The 24,882-nt window shown below is 41.5% G+C and overlaps 1 protein-coding gene across 3 annotated transcripts in view; it reads right to left on the bottom strand.

Moving 5' to 3' along the window:
* The window catches only part of ARHGAP28 (Rho GTPase activating protein 28), a 104,953-nt gene that overhangs the window by 58,111 nt on the left and 21,960 nt on the right, over positions 1-24,882 (bottom strand). The window contains exon 1 of one of the 3 annotated variants that reach the window (XM_019490518.2): positions 12,547-12,716. The exons of the other annotated variants lie outside the window; for them this stretch is intronic. The gene's annotated coding sequence lies outside the window, so the exon portion shown is untranslated. Of the gene's footprint in view, positions 1-12,546; positions 12,717-24,882 lie in introns of those variants that run through there. 3 annotated transcript variants of the gene reach the window in all.

Genomic DNA, 24,882 nt, shown 5'->3' with positions numbered 1-24,882 from the left:
CAGTGTTGTCAGCAGATGGGGGTGGGGGTGGCAATTGGTGACTGGTGGTTGGCAACCACCTGCAGATGCTGCTGGCAGCAGCGGCAGCAGCCAGCAGCAATCATGGACCGCCCGCAGATACCGCCAGCGGTGTCAGCAGTGAAGGTGGGGTTGTGGTAAGTGGCAACCACTCACAGGTGCTGCCGGCAGTGTCGGCAGTGCCTTTTCGCAGGGTGTGCACCACCACGCACAGGGGTTGCATGTGTACCCACGTGCACCCCCTATGCGTCACCAGTGACACCCACTGAATGATTATGGGCTGATTCTGGAAGGGAGTCTTGCCACTTCACTCTCAAAGCAAGGCAGTCCCTAAATGGCATGAGCATGTCCTGCCCAACTTAAGAGTTCCCTCCATCTGTTACCCTTTCCTTTACTTAGTGAGTTGGAAAAAGATGTTTTCCAGCAACCATATTAGAAAGAATCTTTTTGCTAGATTTTCCACTTAAAAGTCAAATGTGCCAGTTTACATTTTTTAAAGACACAAACAAGGGCTATTTTAGGTATAGATTTTAAGGGATATGGTCAAGAATAAAATGAGCATGTTCAATAAGACCTTTTGTAGGAAGCATTTTGAACAGACCAAATCCTCTGATAAGTGACAGCTTTTAACGTATACATTTTCAACATAATTTTTTTAACCTGCAGTTAAAGGCTATCTGCACAAAGGAAACATTTTTCTGAGCCTTGGTATATGCTTAAACAAACTCCCGTAATGAACTAATTGTATTAGCTCATATTCATGCTTTATATGCATTACTTTATTAAGTCTTTTGTAAGTACATTTGCAAGTTTAAGAAGTATCATTTTACATAATCCTAAATTGAAGCAAACACTTGTTAAGTAAGTGATTTGTCCAACGAAACATGGCAGCTGTGAGATATACTCAAGAAAAGAACATAAGCTCCCCGATACCCAGCCCTTGTTTTCACCCCCTAGATCACACCCCCTCCATTTTTATTTATTATAGTCTTAAGTATGTCTGGTATTGCATGAATGGTAAGGAGTGGAAGGAGTGTGACCTCGTACATACACTAGGCCAGATCTAATCTCTGCTCCCTCCCTCTGCAAGGGCTCACACAGGCTAATGTCATCAGTGTTGTTAGCATCTCTAAAGTTGGTTACAGTTGCTGCATGGTTGTGCTTACTGCAGCAGTTAGTGCACTAGGTTTCAAATAAGTAGGCTTGGCAGAATTCAATTTTTATTGATGAACATTGATTTCACCTGTCACTCAGAGACCAATGGAAATCAATATTAATAGAAAGGGGACATAAAAAGAATCTGGGAAAGGGGTAAAGAAATCTAGGGCAGGGGGTGCTACGTGTGTGTGCACACACATACACATGTACACCTATGTGGCAGCTGCTGCAGGCAGGGTAGGGGGGTCCTGGCTGCGCTGCCCAGATATTGCTCCTCTGGTAGTGGCTCAAGCAGCCTCTGCAGGAGCTGGGGGCCATATGGGGACCGTTGTGCTGGGGGGTAGAGGGAGTTAGAAGGGTAGGGCTGCTGCAGCTGGGAGTCTGGTGCTGCCAGCCATTTGCTTTGCTCAGGTCCCAGATGAGGATTGGGCGCCAAAACTCTTGGTGTGCCTGGCCTGACCCCTGCCTGATCAAGGCTCACTGGGAGTTGGGCCCCTGCCCCGATCATGCAGGAGCTCTGGGAACATGGGGAGAGGTAGTCGTTGCCCAGACCGGGGTAAGAAGCAGCTCCCCTTAGGGGGCAAGCCCCACCTTGCGGGTACCAGCTGAGGGGTGGCCTGGCCCCTTGGCGGCCACAGCCTTCCAACCAACTAAGCAATGTGGGGGCAGCAGCTGGTCCCTGGGAGCACCCCTGCATGCCCTGCCCTGATCACTTTGCCTCTCCTTGTGTTTCCAGAACTCCTGCCTGACCCAGCCCCTGTATGCATGGGGCAGGGCACATGGGGGTGCCCCTGAAGCCTAGCTGTTGCTCCCACACTGCTTGGAGGGGTGGGAGGCCGAGGCCATCAAGGAGCTGAGCCACCCCTCTGCTGGTGCCTCCCAAGCAGGGCTGGTGCCTCCTAAGGGGCCATAGGGAAAAGGGAGCTGCTTCCCACCCTAGGCTGGGTAGCTGCTGCTTCTCCCAGTGTTCCCTGAGCTCTAGAGCGCTGCTGCGCTCTCTCCTGGTCTCTGGCCATTCAGCTCTTTCCGGATGAATGAACAGAATGATTTAAAGCAGGTATGCTTTATTAACTTACGGTTATTACTTCTATATATTTTAACATGTGATTTTCTAAAGCTTTAACAGAATACTGTCATTACTCAATTTTCTCTCTTACACGCCCCTCATTCTGTGCAATCAGGAACATTGACATCAATTAAAAAAATTGATAAAACCCGAGGACATTCTTAAAAATAAACATTGATTTTAGCCATTGAAATTGAAAACAAAAGAAGTCGAATTCTGCCAAGCCTACGTATAAGATAAAAGTTCTCTCTGAACCTTTGAAAAAGGCAGTAGAAAAGCCACATCCACCCTTGGCTCCCAGAGTTCAAGGAGGTGTCACATCAGAGAGAAGCAAAATACCTTCAGGTGCTACCACTGGATAGTATGCCTCTGCCGAGTCTCCATCCCAGGGCTGTGCATTCCAGACACTATATAGCAGTCTATGTGACCTTCTTTGCAATTATAAATGTGTAGATTAGGAAGAGGAGATTAATGTATAGGCTGATCCAGAATCTAGTCACCCTCCAGAATGTTGGATGCAAATGCCTTTGCCAGCACTTATTTATTTATAACATATACAGGATACAGTTACAGGTGTAACAAATCTAGGCAATCTAGAGCTCATATGAGGTTTAAATAATTCAACAAGAAAAGACAACGACTAAGGGAAATCTACGTGGGTCTGTTCACTGGAGGCTGTTAAAAATATCTTAGCTCTAGAACCATAAAGTAGCTTTTCCAAGGAAGGAGAAATATGGAAGTGTTAAACAGATACAAAAAGCTGCGAAGGGTGTTGGGTCAAATGTTTCATTAATCTCAATGCAGTGTGTAAATGTACAAATATCTTCTTACCCATCTTAATCTTACCTGATCATTCTAAGTTCCACTTAGTTCCAGCATTGTTCTTGTTAGATAGGATATATAGTATCCTACACTCCAAAGCACTTTTAAAGGACAAATTCAGACAGAATGGGTGGGTCCCAATGAGCACACATGCATAGGGAATGAGCGTTTTCCATGACACAAATTGCAGCAGCACATATTTGTGCTGCTGCTATTAGTCTGTAGGCACACCTCTACACATGTACTCTGGCACACGGTCAATTGGCACCTGTGCTGGCCCCAGCAGTCTTACCTGGGGTCCTGGGGCAGCGGTGGCACTAAGCCAGCTGCTTGGAGCCTAGAGTGTGGCTCTGGCTGGCTAGGCTCTGTTTCTGCGTGCCCTGTACTGATTTTTTAACCGTGGTTTTTTTGACACCAGGGTCTCCGGGTGTAAAATGACCTGCTTCACGCTGCTAAGTAGCAGCATGGTGAATGGGTGCACATGCAGCACGTGTGGTTTGAGGTGCCGGAAACCACACATGAACGCTCATTGGTATGCACCCAATTGCTCCATTACAGTTGAACTGATGTAACTGAAGAAAGAAATTGGCCCTTCAGTTAAACATTCAAAAGCAAGGGATCTTTCTCCCTAATTCATCGATTTGTAACATTCAGCTGAAATATATTTTTGCTATGTGAACTAAGAATGTAGAACTGTAATCTCCTGATTCACTGTGTCTAATGTCCTGCTAGCACAAGCAACATTACCATAAAATACCACTCAAACTAATCATTCTTGGTGACTAGAATTATATACATTATACCAGATGAGGTCTTACCACTTTCTTGCAGAATGAACTATACTCCTTTTACTATTGAAGACCTCTCCTGATACATCCTAGGGTGTTTGATTATTCCACATCTTGTCATATTGGTAGCACATAGTCTTGTGACTACTACATTTGGTATTTTCTCCTTCTCAGTCTGTTCCAACTGAGGAGTTTAAAGCAATAAATATTTCACGTCCCTAAGTGCATGGCCTTGACCTCTGTATTGTGATATTAAACTTAATTCCATTTCCATTACTGTAGTCCCTTAAGTCATCCAATTTCTTATGTATGATATCCTGATCCACCTTTATATTGATGACGTCCCCCTGGTTTTGTCATCAGCAAATATCAAATCACCAGGTCCTGCTTTTTTTATCTGGGTCCTAAATTAAAATATTAAATAAGATTGGTCCCAAGTCTGGTTGTTGAGATATGGCCAACATAACCTCACTCCAGACTGACACTTCTTTTAACACTACTTATTGTATTTTTGCATTTAGCCATATTCTTCCTTCATACCGTTTTCTTACCGATCCTCACGTTTGTTTAGAAAATAAATTGTCATATCAAAGAAAGATAATGTGTTAGCCTAGCATGGTCTATGTTTGGTTAACTCATGTGAATTTTATCCCATTTTTCACTTATTACAAAGTCTCCTTAATATTGTTTCCTTCATAAATTGCTTGAAAGCCTTGAATACTATTGTGGTCAGCTGAGAAAGCCTCTAGTTACCCAGATTATTTTTTTTCCTTTCCTTCTTAAATATAAATATTACCTTTGCTTATCTCCAAGCTTATAATATCACCCCAGCTTCCAACAAGTAGTCTCCATTATTGCTTGGTGGAAATTACTTCATGTCTTGATTTTGAAATATGACATACTTGGTTTGTCAAGAATTGCATGCATTGGGCGCCTCCAGACGAGCACGGTTGTGTGGTATGTGGCACTGCCAACACGTTGGCAGTGCCATATACCGCAGAATCTGGTGTTCTCTGCACTGCAAGAGTGTGTGCTGCTCCGTTTTTCTTTTCAGTGGGTTTTTTTGATCCCCTGGACATCCAGGGGATCAAAAAAAACCCATGGGGGAAAAAAAATGGAGCAGCGCGTGCTGCTGAAAAGTGGAGCCAGGCTGTCTGGAGTTGTGCTGCAGCTGCTGGCCAGGCTCTGCCTGGCATGATCACCCTGGCTATAGCCCCAGGAGGCCCCAAGACCCGAGGTAAGGCTGCGGCTGGTACCTCCCCTACCACCCCTGGGGTAACTTGCCACACGCCAAAACATGCATGGCACAGGCATTCCCTGGGGTCAAGGTGCGCCACTGCTAGTTGTCCCTGAGAAACCAAACATTCACTCACGTCTGGACATGCCCACTATGTCTTTAGTAGGGAGTCTGTTTGATAGCTTTCAAATGTATTTTTGTTTACAAAATTCCTTTAAAGTTTCCCATGATCCTTAGTTTTAAACATCAGAGCTCTATAACCATTAATTCCTTCCCTTTCCTTATAATTTTGATATTACCATTGCACACCTTCAATTTTACTTTTCTTGTATTCCAAAGCTAATCCTAATCACTAAAAATTCATGGTACATTAGCTAGCCAAGTCTAACATATTTTCCGATATATGTATAAATTGCTATACAACCCAAAGAATCATAGAAATAGATATAAAATATAGCAACTGTTTAATAAAATATGCCATTATTCAACTATAAAACAAAAATTTACTTAAGTTCAATCAGTTCTAATTCCCCATACATTGTTATAGTCCCTCATATTGTGCAAATTTTATCAATTTCCCTGCATTACAGCAGTAAGTATTTTGTTTAGAAATGTTTGTAGACTGGGCTGAAAGAATGAAATAATCAAAAAGGTATTTTTAAAGATATTTAACTGAACTATTACTTTATCTGAGGATTTACTCTTAAATATTCCACAAAGCCGGGAACAAAATGACACTGTCACAATAAAAATCATGGGTCATTTCTTCAGAGCATGTAATTTTTTTCTTAGTTCTGTTGCCTTAATTGATTCCACATGATCAAATGCAAAATGTTGTTTTTTGTGGTACTAATAAAATAGAGGTTACGAAAAAGAAAAACACATAAACAAATTTACTTTTCATCATTTATATTTCTCTGTGTTATCCCGTGGCTTTAGGTTGGCTGTAAAGCAATTTTTACTTTACTCTTGGTCCGTATTTTCCATGAGATATTGTAATTTGTGGAATACTGGCTCAGTGTTCCGGAATGAAGAAATGGTTGGAAGTTTTTTAAGCTTAAAAAAAGATGATGTACTAATTAAATATATGGAAATAATACTCTTTTATGCCACATAAGTACACTTTTAAGGATAATATCAAAGACTTTGGAAAGTGTCCTAAATTAGAACTGTAAAATATACAGTTCTTGAGTTAGTGAGACCACTTAATAAAACAATGTAGATGTTACATTTTAAAGAATTATTCCTATTATTTCAATCAGTGTCTGCTTCTACCTAAAGAAAATAGTTATATCTATCATCTAATGTGGCAACTGCAGGAGAATGGATTATTATCACTTTTGTTTTTAGATACTTAATATACACATCATAACCAAAGGATCCAAAACATTTTACATGTCAGAAAGTTAAGGCACAAAATCAAACAAACAAAAAAACCCAAACAGGTCATACATGTAAAGATACAGGAAAAAAAATACTTCTTGGCCTACAGAAGTCATTGAAAGTTTTGTTTTTGAGGCCAGGTTTTCATTCAGGGTTATACATAAGATCCACACTGAAATGATATTAGAAGCTAAAATGTATCAGGTAAATAAGAAACAATTAGGACTAAATCACTCTCCGGAGAGTCAGATGTTTAGGTTTTATTTCAGAATTAAATCAACTATCAAATTACTTCTTTAGCCTTCAAGCCACCATTAATTGGAATTTTGTACAAGAATTAGTACCGACATGAATCTTGTGGAAAGATTTAAAAGAGAAGATGACAGCAGACTCAAAGATTAATCCAGGGAAATTGCATTGAAAAATAGGCACAAGAGATGTTTGTGCAATAAGCTGTTAGACTTATGCACATGTCGGGTACCTCTGGTTGAGTGATGGTGGGAGTGGAGATGACACAATAATAGATATAAACAGTCAAGCCTGGGGAAAGGGATGGGTAAGGCAGTGTCAGGGTTGAAAATGAGGACCAAAAGCTTGGCCTTGACTCTTGGAAAACACAGCCCAGGAGAAGCTGAACATGAGGTCTTAGAGTTGTGGGGAAAAAAAAATCCCTGGTTCATCAGCGTGTCCAGTATCATAGAAAGTAGACATCCTTTATTGTGCTCCAGCTTTCCACTGGAAAATCAAAAAAAAATAAATAAAAAAGGAGAGTGAAATGAGCGTATTCTTACATTTTGTCTGTACATTTCTCATTAACTGGCTAAAAGTTCTTGCCAGTGATTTTAAAGTGATGACTAGGCCTGTGCATAGCTATGATAAGAATAGCATCTCTATATGGGATTGTCAAGGCAACACCCTACATTTCAACATAGGTTTGAGTCATTCTATGATTCTCCACAAAAAATGGCCTTGATTTAAAGAGCCAAACCACTTAGTTGGAATCCAGGAGTGATTCCAAACCACTTAGTTAGACTCCAGTATGGGCTGGACCTCTTTCGCCACATTACTCTTCTTTATAACATCCGTAACAAGGACACAGAACATAGCAAGCAAAATCATTTTTTAAAATGTGAATGCAGGAAACCATATAGCAAAGGGTGAACACAGAGTTTTCCAGTCTTACGCAGCTACTTACTCAGGTAGTGTCACACCACTCATCTAATTGCCAGCGAATTTTCTCATTGTTTTTTAAACGTTTAACAAAAGTATTTAATGCGAAGGGGTCTGAAACAATTCTGTAGTTTGCAACACGCCAGTCTCTCTGTGGCAAGTTCTTTTCACTGCCTTCAGATTTTCTAAAGTCTCAATAGCTTCAGGGAATCCTAGTTCTTAGAGAAAGGGGTCAGTGAAGACTTGATCTTCCAACCCCCCTCCTGTTAGCATTCTTAAGTCATGTGCATAACCTTACAGAAGTCAATGGAACTATTCTCTGGAATAAGGTTTGCAGATTTATAGCCCTGGGGTGCAATTCTGCTTCTGTTGAAATTTTCTCATGGATTGCAGTGGAAGCAATTTCTAGATCTTGAGTGCCTGTGAAGGAACTAGTTGTTGTTTGAAGAGCAATCATCAAGACTCTAATGAGAGAGATCCAGAAATGCTATTTTAGCTTTCAAACATTATAAGATGGATACACAATCCAATTCACTGCATCAGCATCAATGTGCTCCTATGCTGCTATGCCACCCCCTACAGAGTTTCAGTTTGTTCAAAACTGTACTGGTAAACTGGCTCAGGACAGACCAGTTCTGTACTGGTAGAGTATGAAGAGGATCCAAGAGAATTCCCTCTTCATCAGGGCAGAGTGGTCTCTATCCAGAGCCACGAACATGACTCTGAGTACCAACGATTCCATTTGGGTACTTGCTGGAATGGGGCAGCAATATTACGAACACCATTATAATTAAAATGTCATCATAGACACACTCAGGAGCATTTTATGTTTTTAAAGCATTTTACAGACAATAGCTAATTTGTCATCTTACGACCACTGAGAGGAAAGCATTATATATAGATAAAGAGAAGTAAAGTGATGTTTTTAATGTTGCACAACACTTATAGAGCTAGGATTAAAATACAAGAGTTCTGGCTCCTAGGGCCATGCTTAGTCCACTAGACCATGGAACTCTGATTTAAAACAGCTGTAGACCATGAATAATAGAGCTGTTTATGCTTACAGAGTTTGTCTGGCTGGAACTGTTAAGTGAGCTTTGTCAACCCACCACACAGTTTTGCTTAGATGGCCCATAAAAAGTAATAATATCACTATGCAAACATAGTAGATCATGTCCGAATACTCACATCTAAACTGACTGGTAAGACTAAACTGTTGTTGCTCTCATTATCATCATGAATATATGTTTCTGTTTCCAATTCTGTCTAGATAAATGCCATGATCTATGGTGGGGATGAAAATTCTCAAGGCAATCCTCCATCCTGTAACGATCTTATCGGCTCAGTCACTCTGCAGACACTTTGAATGTTACGAAGCTGTAATGTCTTCTCCCATGATGACACCAAACTGCTTATAATTTGTTATAATACATCTGAATTGAACTTCTATCTATCTGGAGGATTTCCTGTCAAGGGCTATATTTACATCAGTGACAGTGGCTTTAACATGCCTCTACCAGGATTATTAAAATAGACTAAAACATCTTGTTTTTTACCCAAAGCAAGGTCACCAGACTGGCTTCCTGCAAAATATTGGTTCACGTGCCATCTTTATCACTTACATATTATTCATTTAGCTTTTCTATCTCCAATAATATCACTATAGTCTATAATCAGCTATTCTTTGGGCAATATCTGCTCCTGGAATTTAAGACAGCACTGTCAACTGATGGTAAAAATTTTTAAAGCTTCTCTGTAACTTAGAAGCTCTCATTTTTAAAGTGATGTATGTACTAATGCTCCAAAGTACCTGAGTGAGTTTGGAAAATGGGTTTAGGCTTCTAAGCCACTGAAGCACCTTTGAAAATGCTCCCCTACACCTTTAAACCACAGTGCACTTTCTATTTGGAATTCCTTTTCTGTAGACATTAGGCTTGCCTATTTTACTGGTATTTTCACATCCAAATTCAAGTCTTATCTTTTAAAATTTGCCTTTGATTAGCACAGCTGTTATTTATTCTTTTACTTGGCTGGGATTTCTGCAAGAGCTCTGTAAAGTAAGCCTGATTGTATTGTATTGTGCTGTTAATCTTTTTTTTTTTCCTTATGAAGTACATACACAATGTCCTAAGGGGAAGATTACTACATATTTATGAGTACATAGCAAAGATCAGAGCAAAGTTACTGGGGAAAGGCATATTTTCATAATCTTCTATGACCCTTTGTGAAGAAGTCAAGATAACATGTAGAGTAGAACCTTTTAGAAGCAAGGTACCTGGTAAAATCAGTTGCTTAAAGACCATAGTCTTCAGAATAAAGGTGGATCAGAAATATATTCAGTATGTTCAAAGCAACTCCAGGTGAGGGATCTCTTAAAACATAAGTTTGCATCAGAGCTGTGATTGTTTATATAGATTTCACTTATAAAGAGTTTTCCAAACTAAGCAACCTTTCTAAAACTTTCTTAAATAAAAAGAGATTTTCTAGTGAGGAATCATTAAAATATTTGATGAAATTTGAAAAGTGGGTCACATGGGCAGATCTTGAATTTTGAAATGGAGGGGTACAGATGGTGAGGTGCATCATCACATTTAAAACAACACATATTTTCCTCCAGTTCAAAATGAAGGAGAAGATTTACTAATATACAATGGCTTAAGACTGTACTATTCAGTTTAAAACTGAAGCAAAAAAAACATAACTTCATTAGAAAAACAGTCTGCAGGAGCAATGTGCGTGATATAGGAACTTCATTACCAAGAACAGCTAAGAGACAGCAGATCTGCACAACAAAGGATAGCTTGACTGGTGGAATATCAAGATCATGAAAAAGAAGATGGGGTTGGAATTCAGAAGGGATCAGGTAGATTATAAGGAGCCAGGAAGCCATTGACTCCCTCATCACCGCCTAACTAGAAATGTTTCTACTACTTCCAGGCATTTGGTTTTAAACTTTGTGTGGAGCAGGAATAAAATGGGGGTGGAGGGTAGGTGGGCGGGGGAGGAATGCACCAACATATCCCCCCATCAGCCCCAGTGGGCCAGTTTATACATAATGCTGTGATGCTTGTTTCTACCATTTAAGGATCAGGCCATTATTCTCAAACAACACCAGAGAATCTCTACAGGTCTGTGCCACTGCTCCTCTTTCTCACAGAGGCAGTGAAGCTATATTCCACAGGCATTTTTTTAGCCCTAACGCACTTAGTAAGCCTTAATTATTCCCACTTAGCTGTACAGCCTAGCATCCCGATTGCACAGTACTATGTGGACATTTCACAGGGAAGATCACCCAGATATCTGATGACTTCATTAGAAGCAAACCCAAAAGACAGATAAATGTATGTATTGATGCAAAAAGTAGTCATGGAAGCATTTAGGACAATTGGAGACACTTGTGTCTCTGACTTGTGACTTTCCTGCTAGAGAGTATATGGGATGCCCAGTAACAACAGCTCCTTTGATTACAGAATGCAGTGCCAGCATACAATTTCTCAGAAACCTCACGAAGTTCTACATTCCTTCTCTTTTCTAGGTAGTTTGATTAGTAAACTAGCTAGCAAATTCTCCCTCCAATGCTGCCAGCTGCCAGAATCTCTCTCAGTCAATATTGAGGCCTGACCATAATACAGGGGAAGTACTTACTACTATGACTTACTGGCCATAGGGCACATTTATACATCACCCCAGCAACATAGCAACGTGTTACATTGCTGTACAGTGTGTTACGGTGACATAGCAATCATATGGGTCTACACATGATTGCCAGCTATGTTGCCTTAGTGGTGTGCTCCCTCAGTATAGTGTGCTGCTACAGTGATGTAGCTGGGAAATTTAGCCGTGTGTGGTGTGCACGGCTCAGTACCAGCCTGTACTGCGCTGTGCTTTAATACTCTCAAAAGGACATACTAAAGCGCAGCTCTGTAGCAGCGTTGCCATATGGTGACATGTAGATGCACCCATAGACAATGAAAACACATTCAGACTCAGCATGCTGGATACTATTCTACACCATTGGTAGTTCTGGACTTGGGATTATTTCTCCTTTGGATGTCCAGTGAGCTGCCAAGTTTGGAATCAGGTCTTTTGACACACAATGACAGGTGAAGATTTCCATGAGACCACTCCTGTGAATTACCTGCCACTAGAAAAATATGTTTAATGAAAAATATATTTTCAAATTCCTTATTTTTAAATACCAAAAATGCATTGATTTTATTTGACTTATATGTTTCATCAGAATAGTGAGATTTACTACCACAGAGATACAGGATGGTTTATAGCGCCTCTGTTTCCTGGTTTAATATGGACAAACATGTTTTTCAGTTGATCTTCACTATAGTTTTTCTGGATGAATCATCATTTATATGAACCATATAAAGTGTGAGATTCAGGGAGGAGAATTTCTGTCCAAAAATCAAGTGAAATTAAAAAAAAGCTGTGATTTTTATCTAAAGCAAAATTCTGCTCCTCCTTAAGCCATAAATCAGGAGATCATTACTGAAACTTGTACTCCAAGTTTAAAATCAATGACAAGTAAAGCATGTCATATACAGTACAATAGTTCCAGAAACTACAGAAAGTATTAATTGGATCTTTACAAGTTTCATGATATTAGGACTTCCAGCAGTATTTTTGCTCTCCTCCACTCTTGGGGAAATGCTAAACATGCACAAACCCATTGTGCACTCACTTTCACTTACAATGTACCCAATTGTTTTTCTACAGTGGATCATGTTGTCCCCCCTTTCCTTTCCTGTGGAGCTGGAAAATTCCACTAGTGATATCTTTGACAGCTTGCTCCCCTCTCCTGTCATTCCTTGTTTAAGAAAAACGAGAGGGTGGGAACAACAGGATCTGAAAGGCTGAAAAGTTATTAAATTAGTAAATTCTATAAACCTTACCTTGGAGCTGAATAAAGTCCCAGTGATATCCTTAAAGGAACAGAGCAAAATATCTAGGAAACCAGGCTTCTTCATTCCCCCTGTGGCAGCAAGTCTTTTCCTAGGCTATGATCACAAAACTTGCGTATTCTGAAAGCTATCTGAGCAGTCTGTGATAGGATAAAGCTTTATGCCTCTAGTCATACCAGGGCCAGAGAAACAAAGAGCAGTGGACTTTCTGGCCCTTGTGGGAAACAAACTGACATTGCTCAGTAGCTATTTAAAGAGTTGATGCCTGCAGGATAAATTGCTCTTAGTGTGTTTTCCTGTTTGTGTCAGAACTTAAACCTTTCATCAATTTCCTAAGAGGAGAAATAAAAGCATAATCAGCTACTAGTATCCCTGTAATACATGAGAGCTCCTGTGGTGTGAGTCAAATAGAAAGTTAGAGCTAATTTATTTGTTTTCTATTAAAGGATGTAAGGCATTAGCCTTTAGCAGGTTTTTTTTAATCATAAGCGAGCACATCTAAAGTAATGAAGAACTCAATCTGTACTTTTATTGCAACTCCACCCAGTTCAGAACTTAGTATACAATGCCATCTAGGAAAGAAAAGTGAGTCAAGCACAAATTAAAGGACAATTAAACCTTAATGGGAAAATCTTTGCTTTGGGGAGGTCTCTAAGGAAGATCAGTGGAACATGTAGATGTTAGAGATTGAAACAAGTTTTAAAATAAAAATGCATCAGAGAGAAGTTTGCAACATGAGTTTTACATCCAGATTCCAAACGTCTCAAAGTTCATAGGTAACCAGAGCTAGGTTTTGGCTTGGGCCAATCTCTAGAAAACACATTATAGGAATAATTCTTCATTGCAGTCTCCTAGCAGACCCTCAGGAAGCATAAAGTACACCTTTTCAAACAGGCATACCAAGGCTAGGGACAGACATTCAAAAAGCCTGAGCCTGAATTTATTCAATCTTTGCAGGTTAGTCTAACCTGGCTAGGCTAAATCAGTTTGTAACCAGACAGACATTCTCTCTGGACTGAGAAAATTCAGGCACATGCCTGCAGTGGCTCAGGCTAGAAGCTGGGGGGTGCTAGAGCAGCCCTCTCTTCTTTTGTACAGTGCTGAGCTGCAGGGGGGAGGGGGTGTCAGGCCACAGCAGGATGTTTGGATTAGGGAGGTCTGCTTGTACCACCACAGGCTTTTTCCCACTCACTGCTCAAGGGGCGGGAGTGTTGCCAGCCCCCAGCCCCCTGCTAGCACTCTGAGGCAAGCGGGGGAGGGGGGGTGCAGTGCATGCATCTGCTGATGATATGGAGCTTTTCAATTTCCCTCCCTGCTTCTTGATACTGTCTGCAGCAAACTGAAAGGAGAGCAAGCCAGCAGGAGGATGATAGCAGTGTTTATCACCTGATCAGCAAAGCAATAGCATCTCTCCATTAATTCAAACTCTTCTTAAAGAGCTTACCAGCTGACCTGTTGATTAGCTCCAAACAGCTCTAAGCGGTCACTGTTCTGTCTGCCTGTCCCAGTGAAAGTGGAGACACACATGTCTGCATTAGCTAGCATACCACTTGCCTAGGGTCTATGGGGCTGGGATCCCTGCTGTGGGAGATGGGAAGGAGGGAGGGGGTGGATTTCCTGCTTGAGCAGCGAGTAGCAAGGGGAAGCCAGGCAGACCCTGCTGTGCCTGCAAGTCTCCAGCCAGGGAGCAGAGAGGAGGGGCCAGCCCTGCTATGGAGCAGAGCCCCGCCTAATCCAGAGAGCATGCCAGGATGCTGGGGGTGTTTGGTTTATCTTAAACCAGCACGGGGTCTGGGACAGACATTGTATAAACCGGTTTGAGCCAAATCAGTTAAGCCTGATATTACATTCAATCAGGTTTATCTCAAAGCTTTTTCAGCCATTTTCAAGCTGGTTTATGTGCACGGAACATCTGTTACAAGTTTAAACCAGTTTCTGATCACTTAAATTGGTTTATATGTAATGTTTGTCCCTAGCCCATACGTCCAAACTTAATTAAAGAAAAACAACAACTTTACTGATCTGCTTAATTGTCGCAACAGTTCTGTCAAAGACAGTGTTCCCTCTATTCTCTCTTTTCCTATGTTGTTAAAGGAGGAAGTGGAAGTCTGGCTGAAGTCTCATGCTCTATTCCTACTTGGGTAACATTTATGGAGCACCTAAAGGCCTCTGACAAACTGAACAAAGAGAAAACCTGATATTTTGAACGTTAAAACCAACACAAGACAATCAGAAAAATGTAAAGATGAAAAGACCACTGAGACAACCAGGATCCATTTGAAAGGACAGTAAAATGCAGAAGTAAATGTGATTGTTATGCAATCCAGATTCAATCTTGAATTGTAATTTTTAGACTGTAATTTTTTTAACATAGTCTCCTTTCACAAAATTTTCTCTTTGAATAATCTTGGCAGAGGTGTAGTGAACTCAGTCAGCACCTGACGAGCTGGGGTGGTGGGGGTGAGGTGTGCCAACCACTGTAGTTGAAGGAAGTGGGGAGAAAAAAGGACATCTGATCTGTCCTGGCTCTGTGCACACTGAAGGCAGTTGCTGCCACTGCTACTGCTATAGCTCTCTGACCCCTGCCAAGTGCCTTGTTTGCTTGTCCCCACCTCAGATATGCTATGGGTTTTTCCCTGCCATGACAAAGCCCCCTGGGAGGAGATTATGAAGCCCCTTTGTAGTTCATACCTAGGGCTGGTACCCCACTTGCCCCCTAGTAGCGCTACTGAGCCTTTGTATTTCATGAAGAATTCAGGCTACTTGTTACTCTTTGTAAGTACAGACTGGCTGATCATGCTTTAACAGATGAGCTGCAGGGAAATGGATGTCACAGGAGACTGCTAATGGACTCTGGAGTCTCTCATGCTATGAATCCAACTACAGTTATTAATGACTGAAAATCACTACCACCTGACAACTGTTTGTTGATCTGTGTGAAATGATATGGTGGTTTCAGTCAACATTACAATGCCACCCACCCACAAGCACAGATTTGGAAATGGAAAGCTGGAATAATGGTGAAGACACTACTTCTTCCTCTATTCCTAAAGGAGCTCTCTCCCCCCAGATATTTCTGTATCCCAGTTATGTAGGATACAGTCAGGGGTAGGCAGGTTGGCAGTGCTGCCTCTTCTGATGAAGAATTTGAAAGAAAACCACCACATAGTTCAAAGCCCAATTCTAAAATTTGCACAGACAACTTTTCACAAAATCAAATATTAATAGCAAGTTTTTGACAAATCTTTTCCAAGTTTTTGTCACGATTTAAACTTCCCTTCCTACTGTGTGCACAAATAAAAGGGTGTATGAGTAACAACAGGAACTTGGTCTCACAACCCATCTCCTTCACACAGCCTGTGCAATACTAAGAGGCTGGATCTGGCAACAGCTGCAACCTTTAAAGTTTCCCTGTCAGAGTGGAATCCTCAATGAATGTAAAACCAACCAAAACTTTCCCTTCACCTACTGCTCCTACTCCAGAATATACAACTGGGGAGAGTGGGATGGAGCTCATCTCATCGCAGCTTGGTTTTTCCTTTGGGATCAGAGCCAGTTGTCATCTTTAAAGGTGCCCCTTTGGCTGGGTACAGACGTTACAATTAATGTGCTTTAGGAGTGCAGAAAAGGCTTTACAGCTGTAACAGAACAGATGTTCATGGCACATAAAGTGCTTTAAAAATGGTGGGTCTCACGCTGAGTTAACCTGGATGGATATGTAATAATTTAAAGTGTTTTCTCTTGGTGCACTTTATCAAACGTCTGTGCCAGATCTCGTTGGGGGTTAACTTAGAGAGCAATCACCACAATCCCAGGCAGCATTGTGCAGGGCAGAGCTCTAGCCTCAGACAGAGCTGCTTCTTCTGACAAGTAATGGGCCAGCTCCACCCTGCTCCTAATTGTCACTAACAATTGTCACTAAATGAGTCAGTGACAGCCTTGGATCCTAGCCCTAGGCATAGCCTGGTGGGATTGGGGACAGGGAAGGGGGGTTTCTGTCCCCAGAATCACCTTGGCCCCATGTGCTGCAGCCAAGACCAGGGCAGGGCTGCAGGGGAAGGAGTCTGGAGTTTCTCTCCTGGCAGCTGCCCCAGCCAGGTTGCGGCATGCTGCTATCTGGCCAGACCTACTGCAGGGGAAAGGCTCCAGGGTCTGTTTTATTTTGTGCCATGTATAAAAGGAACTCAGAACTGACTAGGATGAAAGGCTGAAATATTCCAGATGTTTAGCCAACTAACAAACATTGATCTACCTGCTCTGACAGTAATATTTTCCTCGAAGTAGTTAAGACTAAACCTCTTAGCTGTAGTTAAGTACTTAAGAATGAGGCTGAGTCTGCCTGATCAGGAATACCTGACACTTTGGTTTGCTGGCCTGAAACAAAAATAATCTTCTTTTTTTCTGTGGAACAATCAAACCTTACAATCTCCTTGTTTTCAAGGAGTTATTAATTATGTTCTGTTGAAAATGAATTTTAATTAAATTATTCACTGAAATATGTCATTAGGGAAAAGACAAAATGAAATATATCAGCTTTTTTCTAGTCATTTTTTCATTTTTTTCCAGGGCAAATATATATATTTATATATATATATATATAAACCCTATATTTAACCCTTCTGCCAGGCACCGGTTGGCAGCAAAAAGGGACAGGATCATGTTTTGGGGTACCTCATAAATTATACCAGTGGCTCCAGCCCCCACTAATAAATCTGGGAACGCTAAATTTGCTAGGGCAAATCTTATAAACAAAAAGGCCCTCCTCTCAAGCAGTGTAAACACAGAACCCAAATTTATTACAGAGAATAAAAACAAAACAAAAGAAAATACTAAATATAATTTTATAACACTATTAACTACAAAGCAAAGTCTATAGGTGGCACCCACTTGGAGGAGGCTTTACCCATAACCAGGCAGTCTGAGACTTGGGGATCCCCAATGGGTAGTTCTGGGGCCTGCATCTGCCCTTGAGCAATAAGCTGTAGAGGGGGGCCCATACCAGAGTCCTATGAGCTGCTCCTTGTGTTCACTGTGCTGCAGGGAGCTGCTCAAGAATGTGGGTCCTTCTGCATTTCAAGGGGCTCTGTTGCTCCTGGAGAAGTGGTAGAGTGCTGACCTCCACACCTGTATGGTGGGTTTGAGGGGTTAACTGCAGCTTGCATACCGCACGCCAAAATTCCTAGTTGCAATCCCAGCTGTGCTGGGCAGAAAACCGCAAAATAGCTTGAAGGAGTGGCCAGGCCTATCTTGACTTGGGCCTGAACTACAACTAGTGCCCAGCACACCGCTTGGTTGGGGCATAAATTACAAAAGGGACAAAAGGAGTCCCAGGCCTATCTTGCTGGGCCTGAACTGGGCAGCAAAAGCCAGACAGGCCTATACTGCACTGAGGCCTGAATCAACAAGAAGAAGTGCCAGGTCTCACCCTGGTTCAAACCATGTCAGGCTTCACTCTTGCCCAAATTTGCCAGCCAAACGTATGGCTGAGGTTCAGCCACACAGCTAGGCTGAAATGCATTAGCTACAAAACAGCAAAAAGGGACTAGGCCTATGGCTGCAGCCTGGACATCCAGTCTCAGCTACACCACTGTGCTGAGACACTACAATTACAAAGCAGAGGGGGCCAGGCCCATGTGGCCAGTAACTACCTGGTCAGTCTGCTCCAGTGATTAATACCTGGTGGTATTATCCCACTCAAGACCTGTGTGGCCAAAACTGCCAGGAAAACTGCCAAGACTCCATTCCTGATCAGTTTGCTCCAGGGATCAACAACCCTACTCAAGAAAACAAAAAGGGAGAAAGAGGAGTCTCAAACTTTGAGACAGATGTTCTTTCCCTGTACCTGAGGCTTTCCCATCACATAGTCTTTGCTTGCCTCTCTGGTGAAGAGAGGCAAGCAAAGCATCCCCAGGAAAAAGAGAGGAAAACCTTAGTTGAGTTGTTCTTATATACTTGGCGTGACATCACCAAAGCCTTGTCCAATTAGGGGGTGCCATGCTCCAGCCTCTCTCTTACTCATCTGCCTGGAGGATCTTCTGCTTCTTCTGGCCAATGAGGCCAGAGGGTTTTACATATTTTTGCCCAGATAAGAGGTCCCAGCTTGCCATGTGCTGAGCACATAGCCAGAACAACAGGGGCCATCTAGCCCACATAAAAACACACACACACAAATCACAATATACAACTAAAAGCACACACTTTACCATACACAACCCAAGTGTGCATAGGCAGATTAATGGACAGGCCAACTGGACTCTGGCCCAGGGGCCACTACCAAATCAGGGGACCCTGGGGTCCTTATCAGCAGGGAAGCAAAAGCCATAGCTTTAAATTTGGTGCCATTTCTGTCTCCCAGTGGGGAAACAAAAATAGCACCAAGTTTAAAACGGTAGCTTTTACATTTGTTTCCTTATGTCAGAAGCAGGACCCCTCCACCAATGCGGGGGAGAGCCAGGCTAGGCTGGAAGCACCATTCCACACCTTGGTGGGGGGGGGAGGAGGGTGTTGAGGCCGGGCTGGGAGCAAGCATTGTGCCTCCATGGGTGGGCAGGCAGTGGTTTGGGGGGGGATGACCTTGGGGGTCTACAGCCCCCCCAAATTCATCTTAGCCCCCACAAAGCCATCCCTTCCAGTACTGCTGCCTGCCCGCAGAGGCATGGCCTGGCCCCTTTGCATCAGCATGGCAGCAGCTCCCTGCAGGTAAGTCTAATAGGGGCTGGAGTGGGGAGGTAGATGGAGCCACGAGCCGCTCGTGGTGGGGGTTGGGGGCTGCCTTAGAGTGATCAAGAGTTGGGGGGTGGTCCTGTGAGGGGAAAGTGTATGTCTGGGTGTGCATACGTGTCTGTCTGTGTGTCTGTCTGCGTATGTGTGTGTGTCTGTTCATGGTGGGGAGAGTGCTTGTGTCTGTGTGTTCATGTGCAGAGAGCACATGCCTGTGTCTCTGTGCATGCCTGTGTCTCCAGCCATGGCAGGAGAGGGATGGCAGGGAGTGGGAGAAGAAGTGGGCATGTGCTCCCCTACCCACCCAGTCTCCCCAGCCAGCACTAGGAGGTGAAGGGCCACCCCACCCCCTGCAGCCCAGCTGGGGGTTGGGGGGGACCTCCAATTTTCTGTTTGCTCAGAGCTCCAATACAATTTAATCCACCTCTGCAAGTGTGTGTGTGTGTGTGTGTGTGTGTTACATATATGTTCAACATGAATTAGTGACTTATTTTGGTTGATCCAAATCAACATTTTGCAGTAGAAAAGAAGTTTGGCCCAAACTGTTTAGCCCAGTTCCAAATAAGAAGTGCTATTTTAACAGATACACATTACTGTATTATTGCTTAAAGGACTTTGCTAAAGCATGTCATATGGAGAGCATGAAAAGGATGCTTCAAGAAGGAATTGAACTGATTCATCATAGTCTGATGAATCACTCCGCAAAAATGACACTGGCATGATCATAATCATGTGGCATCTTTCACTTAATCATGACTGCACCCTGCTGCAAAGACTTGACATACTGATCTACTCCAGCTGTGAAATCAGAGATTTCTGCGTTGTAGTTTTTTACATTGACATTAAAGTATCCATATCCCAAATCTGGCACTGTGGTAAAAGGACAATATGTTAAAACTTAATGAGTGTTTTTTTAAGGTAGCTATTTAGGTAGAAAGAACATGCTAGTACATGGGGCCTGATCTTGTAGCTCTTGAACAGACTACAGGAGTACTGCATTCTCTTTTACCATGATTCCAAAGCTCTAGCCTTTCCATCGGGCTTTGCAAGAGGAGGGGTGAAAATGTTTTAACTGGAATTTTTCATCAGCAGGAGAATACTAAAATTGAATTACAGTCTTAGTTCTGACTAGGAGACCATATCATTGTATCATTATACAGTTTAGGGATTTTTAAAGAAAGTATTTAGCTTCAAGACTGCTGAAACGTAAAAATCAGTCATGCAACAGGAGAAGGTTTACAGAGCATGACAAAAAGAAAAGAAAGATTGCAGAATGTGTAGTTTCGACATCTGGAGACTAGCGGGAAAATAAGACTCACACTTTTCCTTTAGGACTAATTTCTTTTTTGTAATGCTTATGTTTTACAGGAAGGCTGCCCTGATCACTTAGCTGAATTTCATAATCAAGCTGAAATGGCATTCTTTATCTGGAGAAAAAAAAGTTGGCTGTAAAGGTCACCTTGAAAAATCAAATTTGCTTGTTGGGAGCTATCGGGGGTTGAGGAGAACCCTCCTCTAACAGTAAATTAACTATGAGGGTAATGAGCTTGCTTTCAAATGTCCCATTGCAAGGACAACAAAATAGGGATGCAGGTACACTGAAGCAACAGGAGAAACTGTGCAAATGGGAAGATATTTCCCTATACACACACATGACTTGCAGAAAAAATTGTCAGGTGGATTTCCACTTTAAAAAACAAATATATCCATGTCTTCATTTTTTGTCCAAAACCACCAGTAAACTTAGCAATTAAGAAATGATGTCTCTCTGCTTTATTGTCTTCCAATTGTGTTCTCTCCTTACATTTCTACACTAGCAGCTTTTCTGACGTGCTTTAAATCAAATCATGGAAAGCTAACCCAGACGGTTTGTGGTAGGATTCCCAAAGCAAACCCAGATGGGAACAAATCACTACCCCTGGAAGCCATAATTTCTCTCCTATCTAAACAAAAAACACCAGGGGGCCAAATGGGAAGAAGAAAGGCAACAGTGTGATGGAAAAAAGCCATAAAGTAAGAAGGAAATGAGCAAAAGCCAGACATTGTCAGTCACTTGGCAGCAAAATGGAAAGGCACTATTATTTGTCAGGATTTCTGACTTCAGATGTGATTTTCATTTTTTGAGAGATGGGCCTGAGCTGAAAGGTTCACATCTGGGTCCAGAGCTAAAATTTCACAAATTCATCAGCAGTGATTTCTGGCTTGGCCTATTCTGTAGCAAACAGTCTAGCAGTGATTAGGAATATGTGATCCTGACAAGGTTTCTGGTATAGTTTGGAAAAATTCTCAAAAGTTCAGTTTGGCAACTGTCAGTTCTTCTGGATCACGGTATATGCATGAGCGGTCACTCAGACCTTCAACACAGATGTCTAGGCAGGAGCTTTTGGAGGAGTGGAGGTTGTCTAGACCCCCCTTGAGGCCAGTGATACAGAAACCATAGGCCAGGCTGAAGCCAGACATTTGGTGCCTCTATGGCTGTAGTTATGTAAGTGTCCAGGAACTGAACTGAGCTCTCCTGTGTGACAGACAAATGCTCTACCACTGAACCACAGAGAGCTCCCAAATGTTAAGTAATTAAATCTTAACCTGGCTTTAAAAGGGCCAGGATTTCACCCTAGGAAGTTATCTAAAGTTTATCTGCATCTTTCAGGATCTCTCTTCTCTTCCATTCATGCCCCTTCCCCACCCTTTTAGATCTATTTCCTTTTCCTCTCTCATGTCACTTGCCCAGAAACTATGTCTTGGGGGAATTTTCAAGAAATGTATGGAGTCAAATCAAATCTACAGCATGTCTGCTAGGATCTAGGTGCCAGGACCCTACAATTAATGCCCATAACCTGTATTTAGGAAGAACAGTACTCTCAAGGTGTCTAAAAGAAACATAAAAATGGGATAACGTTCATTTTCAGTGACTTTAATGAGGTCAGGTTTATCACAAGTCTACCAAAATTGTGTTGAGGTTTTGGATAGCTTCTTATGACATATTAAACATTTATAGTGCTATAAGGGTGAATATTTAATATAAACTATTCTTTTTCTCTGTTAAATAATGTGAATGATCTGAGCTAATGCAATATTTTAATAGGATGTCTTTTTTCAATACAGTATACTCCATTACAGTGATTTCTAAAAGTTATGATCAGGTAGATATTAACTCAGTCAACAGAAGTGTTTAAAATTTTCACATAACAATGGGAGTGTCTACATGAGATGCATTAATGCGCATTAGCCTAATTTAATGCACATTACGGGCACACGTCTAAATGTGCGCACCCTTAATGTGCATTAAAAACAGTGAAATTAGGGTGCCTAAATTTGATACTTGCAAGTGCAGGTAACAAATTTAGGTGTGATTAGTTAAAGCGTATTAGCTCACATATAGACACGTCCTAGTACTGACTTTAGTGCCAGTTCTGCCCAGCCATTAGGGGCACATGGCAGGGTTTCAGGGAGTTGGCACAAACATTAGTGCCAAATCCCTGCGTATGTAGACACCTGTCAAAAATTGCTTAATGAGTATTAAAATTAGACATACCCACTCAAGGGTAGTTTTTATTACAGAAACATACTGCACATAATTATGGCTTCTTAAAATGCTTATAATTGCTACTGCTTAATCCTCAGGATTGGCATTTCTTTAATAATATTTCTTTAATTAAAGTAACACAAGGCTATCTAATGGCTATAAAAAGACTATCATTTGAAATTATCTATTGAATTAAGATTTCATTCATCTACAATGTTATTAATTAATTGACACAATTAATTGTAGAATTGAATATGGCAGCAATGCAGAATTTAGGAAGCTGCCTTTGGGGAAAAACAGCACTATTTTGCATTCTTTGATTTTATGGAAAAAAGAGGTTAGTGACAAATGGTTATCTGAAACCAATCTCTATCACAGAGAACAATCTCTATCACATATCCCACAATGAAACCTCTGAAAAAAGGACTTCTGAGAAAATAGCACATTGTATTATTTACATATCCATAAATCAGTGCCATTTAATGAAGTCAAGAGAGCATTACCCCTGCTAAGTACCAAGATCAAAAAGACCAGACTTTCTGGTACTATGCAGCTCATTATTTATTTTTGAGAGGCCTAAGCCCCATTATGTTAAATAGAGGGGTAATTAGGAATTCTGGCACCCTGGGTAGGAGATGCAAAGTGCTTGAGGCTGGGGGGTGCAGGGTGGTCAAACACAGAGGCCACTCCAGTGCTGCCATAGCACAGGATCCCCAGAGGTCACTACTCTATATTGGATTCAGGTTGGTGCCCCAATTTCCCACCTCTGGTCACGCTACTGGTATTAGGCAAACACAGTTTGTCAATTATAGGCGTGGCAACAGAGGCCATGTCTACACGTACATTTAAGTGTGACTAAATTTAATGCACATTAAGCTAATGTGCATTGAATGATTTTGGCAGGTGTCTACATGTGCAGAGACTTGGCACTAAAGTTAGTGCCAAGTCCTTGTAGCCCTGTCATGTGCCCCTAGTGGCTGGGACAACCTATTACAAAGTTAGTAGTGGGTCACATCTACACGTGCATTAATACACTTTAACTAATTGTGACTAAATTTGATACCTGCATTTGCAATTATCAAATTTAGGTACAAATAGCCTAATTTCACCATTTTAAATATGCATTAAAAATGCACACATGTACATGTGCGCTTGTAATCTGCATTAAATTAGGCTAAAGCTCATTAATGAATTTTGTGTAGATGCGCTCAGAGTGTAATAATGTGAATAGTTCATAACAATGTTTCTCACTCACACCATCTGTGTTTAAGGGGCTGTACCAGGTGCAAGATGGTGTTGAAACAGGCTTGTTGGGTGCATTTGATCATCTGTAACTTTTAAATGAGAAAAAACACAGTCACTTTAAAAGTAAATAGATACAAATATAACCACAGGCCCTAACTGTACTCCCCACATGACTGCAGCCCTTCATTATGATTTATCAGTCTCTTCCTTTAATATCTGTATGAAATTAAGAGATCTGCAATAACGATTTTCATTACTTACAAAGGAACAATTACAAGCCTAACAAAATCCAGATTTTTGAGTCAGTTCTTGATATTTAGTTTAAATCAAACAATAATAATAACTGGGAAACCAATCTGACAATAACGCTATAGCTCACATATATTCCTTAATGCCCGTTGTGCAATTATCAGAAACTGCAGTTATTTCTCTTGAGGTATTCCTTCTGATATCAAATGACTCCTGAATACTGGTAAGTGTTTGTGCAATAATTTTCAACAACACAAGCAATTATAAGAAAGCAATGGGTTGACAATTCATGCTTCCTCAGCTTTTTAAAGAAGAAATGCTGATTCTAATTTTCAAAAAGTGCAGGGAAAGTACTGGATCAAAGGGAGGCAAAATCTGAGACATGATATCAAATTTCAAATGGGCTTGCTGGCAATACTTTCATAATTACAGTAACAGCCTCATTAACCAATTGTCATAATTGCAGACAACATTCTCTAGACTCTACAATGTACTAGTGTTTCATATGGTCTGATTTTTGGTTTCATGAAGATATAGTTGGTGAGACTACATGAACTAATAATGCAATGGCAGGTAAACACTTGACT

The sequence above is a fragment of the Alligator mississippiensis genome, chromosome 3, assembly GCF_030867095.1.
Source record: "Alligator mississippiensis isolate rAllMis1 chromosome 3, rAllMis1, whole genome shotgun sequence".
Lineage (NCBI taxonomy): Eukaryota > Metazoa > Chordata > Crocodylia > Alligatoridae > Alligator > Alligator mississippiensis.
Note: the sequence above shows the minus strand (reverse complement) of the source record. Positions and strands in the feature narration are given on the sequence as shown.